The 7,771-nt window shown below is 44.3% G+C and overlaps 1 protein-coding gene across 1 annotated transcript in view; it reads right to left on the minus strand.

Moving 5' to 3' along the window:
- The window catches only part of LOC119268701 (farnesyl pyrophosphate synthase-like), an 11,529-nt gene extending 4,229 nt beyond the window's left edge, over positions 1 to 7,300 (minus strand). The window contains exons 1-2 of the mRNA XM_037550400.1: positions 7,296 to 7,300; positions 175 to 177 (exon numbers count right to left, since the gene is read on the minus strand). The gene's annotated coding sequence lies outside the window, so the exon portion shown is untranslated. The remainder of the gene's footprint in view (positions 1 to 174; positions 178 to 7,295) is intronic.
- Between the last annotated feature and the right edge of the window lie 471 nt (positions 7,301 to 7,771).

Below are 7,771 nucleotides of genomic sequence, written 5' to 3' on the forward strand. Positions count from 1 at the left end.
CGAACTCGGCCTTGGAGTCGCCACCGGAGCCGTTCGACAACGCCACCGCCGCCGCCGCCATTGCGCACCTCACGCGCACGCGAGCGAGAGGGGACGAGAAGGAGCGGAGATTTCTGTGGAGAGTATTGGAGTTGGGGAGGAGGATGAGGAGAAGCGGGGAGCTCTCTACTGCACGCGCTGAACGGAATTTTGTGGGGCGAACAGATTTCCGGGCACACGTTTTATTTAAGGACGGGAGATGCCGCGGAGATCCGTGACGGCAACACGCATGGGAGCGATGCTGGAAAGGGCGATCGTAGGCGCCCGTGATCGGCGCAAGCGACAGAATGGTCGCCGCGCAGCCGTTAGATCAGGTGTCCCGAAACGTTGGATCGGTCAACGCTCACCGCTTTCCTCTAGCGAAAGAGCAAAGCGACCAAGCCCCCGCTGCCCTTCCCCGGGAAAGTATCTGATGCACCTTTGCTTGTGGTGCTATCGGTGCATCGGATGCCGGTAGCGTGCTCACAAATGTTCGATTTTTTTTTTAAAAATATAGCACATTCGTACAACATCCGTCTATGTTGTTGTAAAAATTCAACTCAAAATTTGAAATATTTCTCAAGATACAAAAATCACAAAATCGACACTGAATATTACACAACAGAAGTTAGGCTTTAAATTCGGCCCATTATCAGATTGATTCTAAAATTGTCATTTTTGTATCTCATCTAGTGTTTTGAATTTTAATTTGAAATTTTGCGACAACATAGACCAATGGTGTGTCAATGTGCTACATTTTTTTTAGATTTTTTGAAACATTTTTAACACGCTACGACGTCTGGTGCATCGGTAGCACCATAAGTCCCAGTGCACATGATACTTTTCCGCCCTTCCCCCACCCACAAACACACACAAACATCCCCCACCCACCCCAATGGACGAAGCTTGCTGCCGCTCACCATTCTCACTCTCGGTGGTACTCGCGATTCCCAGCAAAAAAGATCACGAGTTCCAGCATTCCTAACCACCTGGTTCCAGCTCTCGATGACCATGGTTGAAGCATTCCAACCGCCAAGTTTCAGCATTTTCCTCGCAGTTTCCGGCACGATGTTGTCAAGATCGCAACACCTCGTGGTCGCCTTTCTACCACCATCATATTAAACTCCAGTAATCGCAAATGGCATCTCATTTTCCCTTGCAAAAAAAATATTTGTCCTTTTTATAATCATAAATGAACATATACTCCTTTCGTTTCATAATATCATTTTATATATACTTGCGGATAAAAGCAAGAAACAAAATGAAATCTAAAGTGTGTTAACAATAATAATTAAAACCAGGCTCCATACTGAGCACACCAAAAAGCACATGACCTCAAATGTGAAAAGGATCGATACCTATTGGCTTGATTCAAAGGATTCTTGCAGGAATCTAGGAGATTTAGAATAAATAAGAACAAATCCTACGTGAGCTATTTGATTTGTAAGACCCGGCCATATATTATTTTTGTCTACCATTACTTTGCAATACATTCCATAGAAATTCGGCCAACTCAAACCTTTTTGGAAGAGCCATTGGGATCTTTTTATTGGCAGTATTTGAAAAGCCTATGGATAAAAAAAGTAAGAAGTATAGTCATAGAAATAGAATGTTGCATATTACATTAACTAAGAACATAATAATTTATAATAGATGTTCTTTGGTTGCACCACTGTAAACGACATGAGTTTTCAACGATGGATTAAGTGTATGCCATAATATTCACAAAAGAAAGTAAAATTTCCATGACTTTGTAGTCAATAAATTTTTCCTTTTGGAAGTGCGAACAAAAAGTCTAATAAAAACCTCTACCTAATATGAGCCGCCAGAATTCCTCTGAACTAAAGAGACCCTTAATTTTTCATGGTGTAATCAAAAGAATTTGGACGCAAAAATAATCTTATATATAGAACTAAAGTAAAGAAGGTGTTACACCATTGTGGTTTTATATTCCACCGTTTTTAGGATCCTGAGAATCAAATGAGACTTAGACATAAAGCTCTTATCTTCAAAAAGCTAAACTTGAGTGTTTAACCCCACTAAAACATATATTTAGCATCTTTAGTTTGTGCTTATGATCTAATGGCAAGGTAGAGACATTGGTGAGAACATTTCTACCATTGTTGTACCCATGGCCATGCCGCTACACATTTGCCATTCCAAAAAATTATGGATCAATCACTAGAGCTTGTGCACACCAATTAAATTGTCATGTGCTTTCGTTTCTTAGGATTACTTCAATTGCTCATGAGAATATGATGTTGTCTAAATTAAATAGGTTTGTTTTGATCACAAATGAAGGGCCTAGTATGGACAATAGAGATGAACATTGAATTATAATCAAGCATTGAGATGATCTGAGCACACAAGAAATAAAGACGGATTTATATGGAGATTTCAGGACTTTGAAAACCATTCATAATGACACATAAAGACCCACATACAATATACAAGATTACACGTAATATTTTCATACATAATTATTTATAGGTATTGCACCACATTTCTTTTTTGATCAAACCCATGTAATTTTGAAATACGGTACAATGATCAACATAAGGGTGCATATGAGTGGAGAAAGGCGATTTAAGGTGGGACCCCCTCCCACTCTATGTTCGTGGAACTTCTCCTATGCCCCTCCATAAATAAGGCTCGCAGGGCTTCGGTTGAACTCGGCCTTTGTGTAGGTAAGAGTTAGTCATTCTTACAACTTCGTTTAAATGATGTGTCCAACAACCATGGTTGAACCTTTTTTAAGAATCCAGGTTAGTCAATCCTTTGTCCATATTCCCATTATCCAGTTTGCTATACATAATTCTTCTCAGTTGCACGTATCGATTAGAGCTTCACGATCAGGTTGGATGCACCTTCGACATCGTTGGTAGCCTTCAGGAGATTGGACTAGCGATTGATAAGGCACCCACATGAATAATAAATTCAAAAAACATTAGTAATTTTCTTTAAAAAAACCTGAAGCTTTGGGTTATAAAATTTGGTCTATCATTCTACTCATGTGTGATGTTTCGTGAAGTATTACCACCCGTGGTATTCTTAGTGAATAAAATATAATTTTAGCATTACTATTTATCTAACGGTGTTTTTTAATATAGTTTTGATTTTGTCATTTTTGCTCAGAATATCATGGAGTCATTTCTTCATGAAACTTCATGCTCGAGTATACGGGTCGACTATGTATGTTGTAAAAAAACTTCAGTTTTTTGTTTTTACTAGTATTTTTTAATTTAAGACGTGCGCACGAAACCATATTCTTAAAATCCGCGCCATACAGGCCTTATATTCTTCGCCACTTTGAGCAAATTTTACTTAAAAAAAGAGAATGTTTTCATTAACAGTTAGGCCTTTTTTGGTTCATAGGATAGGATTATCGTAGGAATAAGAATTTTGTAGGAAATGAGATGACATGTATCTCAAATCCTATGAGTAGGAATAGGAAACGAGATGTTATTTGGTTGACACCAAAGCAATTTTTTCATTGAGTCTACGCTCATTTTTATTTTTCTATGAAATGTGGAGGATAGAAACCAATCCTATATAGGAATATGAATCCATTTCTATGAACCAAAGGGCTCTAAAGAAGAAGAAAATCCTATAAAAATCATATTCTCTAAAATTTCTATGAAATTTCTCCAAACCAAAAAAAGCTTTACTGTTTACTCCTATAAGCAATCTAGAAATGAATGCTCACGAGCCACACTCAAGGTGCAATGCATCGTACTGTCCCGTCCAAGTCCCATGCTTCGGTGTATATAGCCAGACTCTAAATTAATGACATGTATCGGTTGTTGGTTGGTTGATAATGTCTCCGCCTTAAAATAAATATCTTTATTTTGTACTATTGAAATTGAGAACGGAGGAAGTACTGTACAGGCATCATGTTGTACCTCGAAGGAGAAATAAAGCGGAACAGCATATCGTTGGAAGATAAATTTTCGGAAATGCTCGTTGATCGACACGCACCAGTGTATTAATGATGATTAACTGTGGCTCGCTCGGTCTGTTTCACGGTCTACAACCACTCCTATTAACTACTCCACTCGCTTTTGTTGTGGTTAAGCATCTATAGCCGGACGCCTCAAATCATCCTTCATACCCCTATGGATGTGCCCGGTCGTCTGGTCAGTGACCTGACATCAGAGAAAAGGAAAAACATGACCCAACCGAATTCTTCATATCATCCGTATAAGTTCACCCTGTCCGCGAACTCTCATATCCATCTCAAATATAAGAAGGATATGAGGGCTCGCGGAAGCGCCCGGGCGATCCCGGGCATTCCGCCACGTAGGACGCGGCCCCATCCCGAACCATCTTTTCTCTTTCTTTATTTATTCTTACATTTTTCTTTCTTCATCTCTATCAATCACGTGCAAGTGATCGGACATATGAGAAAGAAAAAAAATAAGAAGTGTGACTGCGCAAACGGATAAACAGAGGCTCAAAACGGACACGCCTGGTCACTGTTCGGGCGCGTCCACAGGGGTTTAAGGGGTCATATTTGCTATATCTGGTTGTAGATGCTCTTAATGATCCATATGTCACCTCGCTATTGAACGGAAGCAAATGATCGTGAGTAACTTCTCATTGGTCAGGCTAGCCATAGCGGGAGTAAGCTGGTCATAATGGTGTATCATATACTAGTGTCATGTATATCATTTTTTAAAAGGGGCACTTTATTACTTAAAGTGTTTAAGCATTACGCTCGACCTCTGCATAATAAAGATGCACACAGTCAAAGAATGTCCTCTCGTACAAACGGAAAATAAAAAGGTGAAATACAAAGAAACATGCAGAGTTCGTATAACGCCTAAAGCGGAGGGGGGCCAATCCTAAGATCATGCTGCCACCCATGTTGGATAAAAATACCCCTCGCCGCAACCTTCAATCATGTACACACTGTCGTGGTTCTAAGTCTGACAGTAGAATATGGGGGTAAGAATGGAGAGGCAAGATCTTAGCTATGGAGGAGTTGTACACACAAGGTTTACGAGTTCAGGCCCTTCTCGGAGGAAGTAACAGCCCTACGTCTCGGAGCCCGGAGGCGGTCGACTGGATTATACGTGTGTGAGTTACCGGGGGTGCGAACCCTTATCCCAGAGGAGGGGGGTGGCTTATATAAAGTATGCCAGGACCTCAGCCCCCCTCCGTTAGACAGGGTTCAATATACAGTAAGAGGAGGCATTACAGATAACGCCTGTATTAAAGTTCTACAAATGATCATTAAGTATGTGAATGAATGCTTGACCGTTGCTACGCAGAGCGGCTTTAGGTCTTTTGATATGTCGAGTGGTTTGGTGGTCGAGTGACCTGGGTAAGAGAGGTCTCCGAGTGATTGATAGGTCGAGTGGACTTCGCTCGACACCTTTGCTGGTCCTCTGCTTCTGATTCTTGAACTTCTTAGTTCTTAGGACAAGACTTTAGGTGGGGCGTATAGGTCAGGCCTATTACCCTACTCTAGGTCTGTGTCTACATCATTAGCCCCCGAATGGATCGAGGTTTGAGTGAAAAAGAAGGATGGTAGTTGACCTGGTTCTCGCCCTTGATCTGCCTTGTCTTCTTCTCCAAGTGGAGGTCAGCTGCTGAAACTTTCGACTTCGTTTCAGTCGCCTTGATCGATTCAAAAATCACCGACTGGTTTGTTCAGTGACATCTGTCGAGTGATATCTCTGATTGGAATCTTTGGTGAGATCGGTTACAGAGGATCCCGGATCTCACGGGATTCAAAATTTGGGTGGAAGCGCGCCAGGCAGAGCATCCCGCGGTAAGTGGAGTAGATAAATCGGACATTTCGATTTCCGCGCTACCTTTTTCGCCACGTATCACGTGTGCAACTGTTGGGGGGATTTGACAGGATTGATCGGGCCCACGCGTCAGCCACTCGGAAGTAGGCCTTTAAAAGCGGTGAAGCCGAGGCATTCACACTGTGCGTGCTCATTCCCCTTCTTCTTCCTCTCGCATCTCCACCTCGCCTAGCACGACCACTCTCGACACCGCTGTTCTGCCGCCATGGGGAAGGACAAAACGGCGGCGTTAGAGCATGCGAAGAAGGCGATGGGGGCGGCGAAGAACAAGAAGATGAATCGGGGGTCTTCATTGCGCTCGGGGCTGCCGTCAGGTTGGATCCAGGGAGACTGGATCCGATCTTCGCTCCGGCAAGAGGACTTGGATGATTTGGCCGAGTTAGGGCTGATCATCCATAAGTCCGCGTGCCTGCCGAGAAGGGAATAGGAGCCGCAACCGCAACCGGGTGAGTGTGTCTTGCTCGCCACCCATGTCGACCGCGGTTTCTCGCTTCCACCACATCCTTTCTTTCGGGGCTTCTTAAACTTTTTTAGTGCCCAACTCCATCACTTTACTCCCAATACCATCACGTACCTTGCTGCGTTCGTCTCTATGTGTGAGAATTTCTTGGGGTGTCGACCGCACTGGGCCTCTTCAAACACATCTTTACCATCCGATCTCAAACCATGAAGAAAGCGATCTCGAAAGATGAGAAAACCCACGTTATCCAGATGTGTGGGGGCCTGGGCATTCAGAAGAGGAAGAGGAGCTCTTTTCCTCCGATGACTCTTCCTGAATCGATCAGGGGCTGGCAGTCGACCTGGTTCTACTGCCAGGATATCGCGACCCCAGGCCAGTCGACCGAATTTCCCCCTTTTTCTTTTGACCGTGTCCAAACTCCATCTTCCTTGCAAGTGACCGCTGCTGAGAAGGCAGAGACAGGCATGCTAGTTGAGAGAGTAGTCCAACTAATCAATCAGGGCGTCACTGGTATGGACCTGCTCGAGGTGTTCCTCAGTCAGCGGATTCAACCCCTCCAAGCTCGCGATCATTCTATGTGGATGTACTCCGGGGCTGGCGACACTGCTCGGGTTCATCCGGAGGAAGTGGAGGCCAAAACCGTGGCCGATTGGCTGATGAGCATTACCGGGAACAAAGATAACCCCAGGGGTGCCAGGAGAGTCGACCCTTTCAACGACAACAACCTGCCAGACAAGGTCCGGTCGTCATAACTGAATTTTTGAACATATTTTCCGACTGATTGAGGTTCCGATTGACTTATGATCGGTTCCTTGTTTTGCAGATTTACACGGAGATGTATTCGATGCCCAATGGTGAACAAGCCCTGGAGCAAGACCAAGAGGGCGGGGACAGCGCCGAGGAGAGCGGCGAGTGGGAGTCCCCACCTGATGATGATGATTATGATGAGAGTGACGAGTCTGGCGATGAGGAGGTAGCCGACTCGCCGCCTCGCTCTGTACGTCGATCCAAGCAGCGGCACGACCCCGCGAACAGACGCGGCAAAGTTGTGGCGTCGAGTGCTCCATCTCACAAGCGCGCTCGGTCTCCGACTCCAGAGCTGACTGAGACGGTCCCCAAGTAGCCCAAAGCTAATCCTTCGAAGGCTCGGAAGACCTTGCCCAGGATCAAGATGGACGTCCCTATTGCCTCTGGGTAAATGTTCTTCTCATATTTTCTCGTTTCGATCGGTTTTCTTGTTCTGACCGAGCGGATGATGAACCTGTATAGCCTGACCTCGGCTGCGACTGATATGGATGTTGACAAGACCCCTGCCGATGAGGAAGCTGATGACGTTGTCACCTCCAAAGCCAGTAAGTTTGCCCGACTCGAAGTTTGTCTGGTCGACTGGAATGTTGGTCAGTTGTTTTTATGGCTCTCTCTGTTTATTGCAGCCCCACGAGACATTGTTGTGCTCCCAGACGATGAAGAGGAAGTA

Source organism: Triticum dicoccoides, chromosome 3A (assembly GCF_002162155.2).
Source record: "Triticum dicoccoides isolate Atlit2015 ecotype Zavitan chromosome 3A, WEW_v2.0, whole genome shotgun sequence".
Classification (NCBI taxonomy): Eukaryota; Viridiplantae; Streptophyta; class Magnoliopsida; order Poales; family Poaceae; genus Triticum; species Triticum dicoccoides.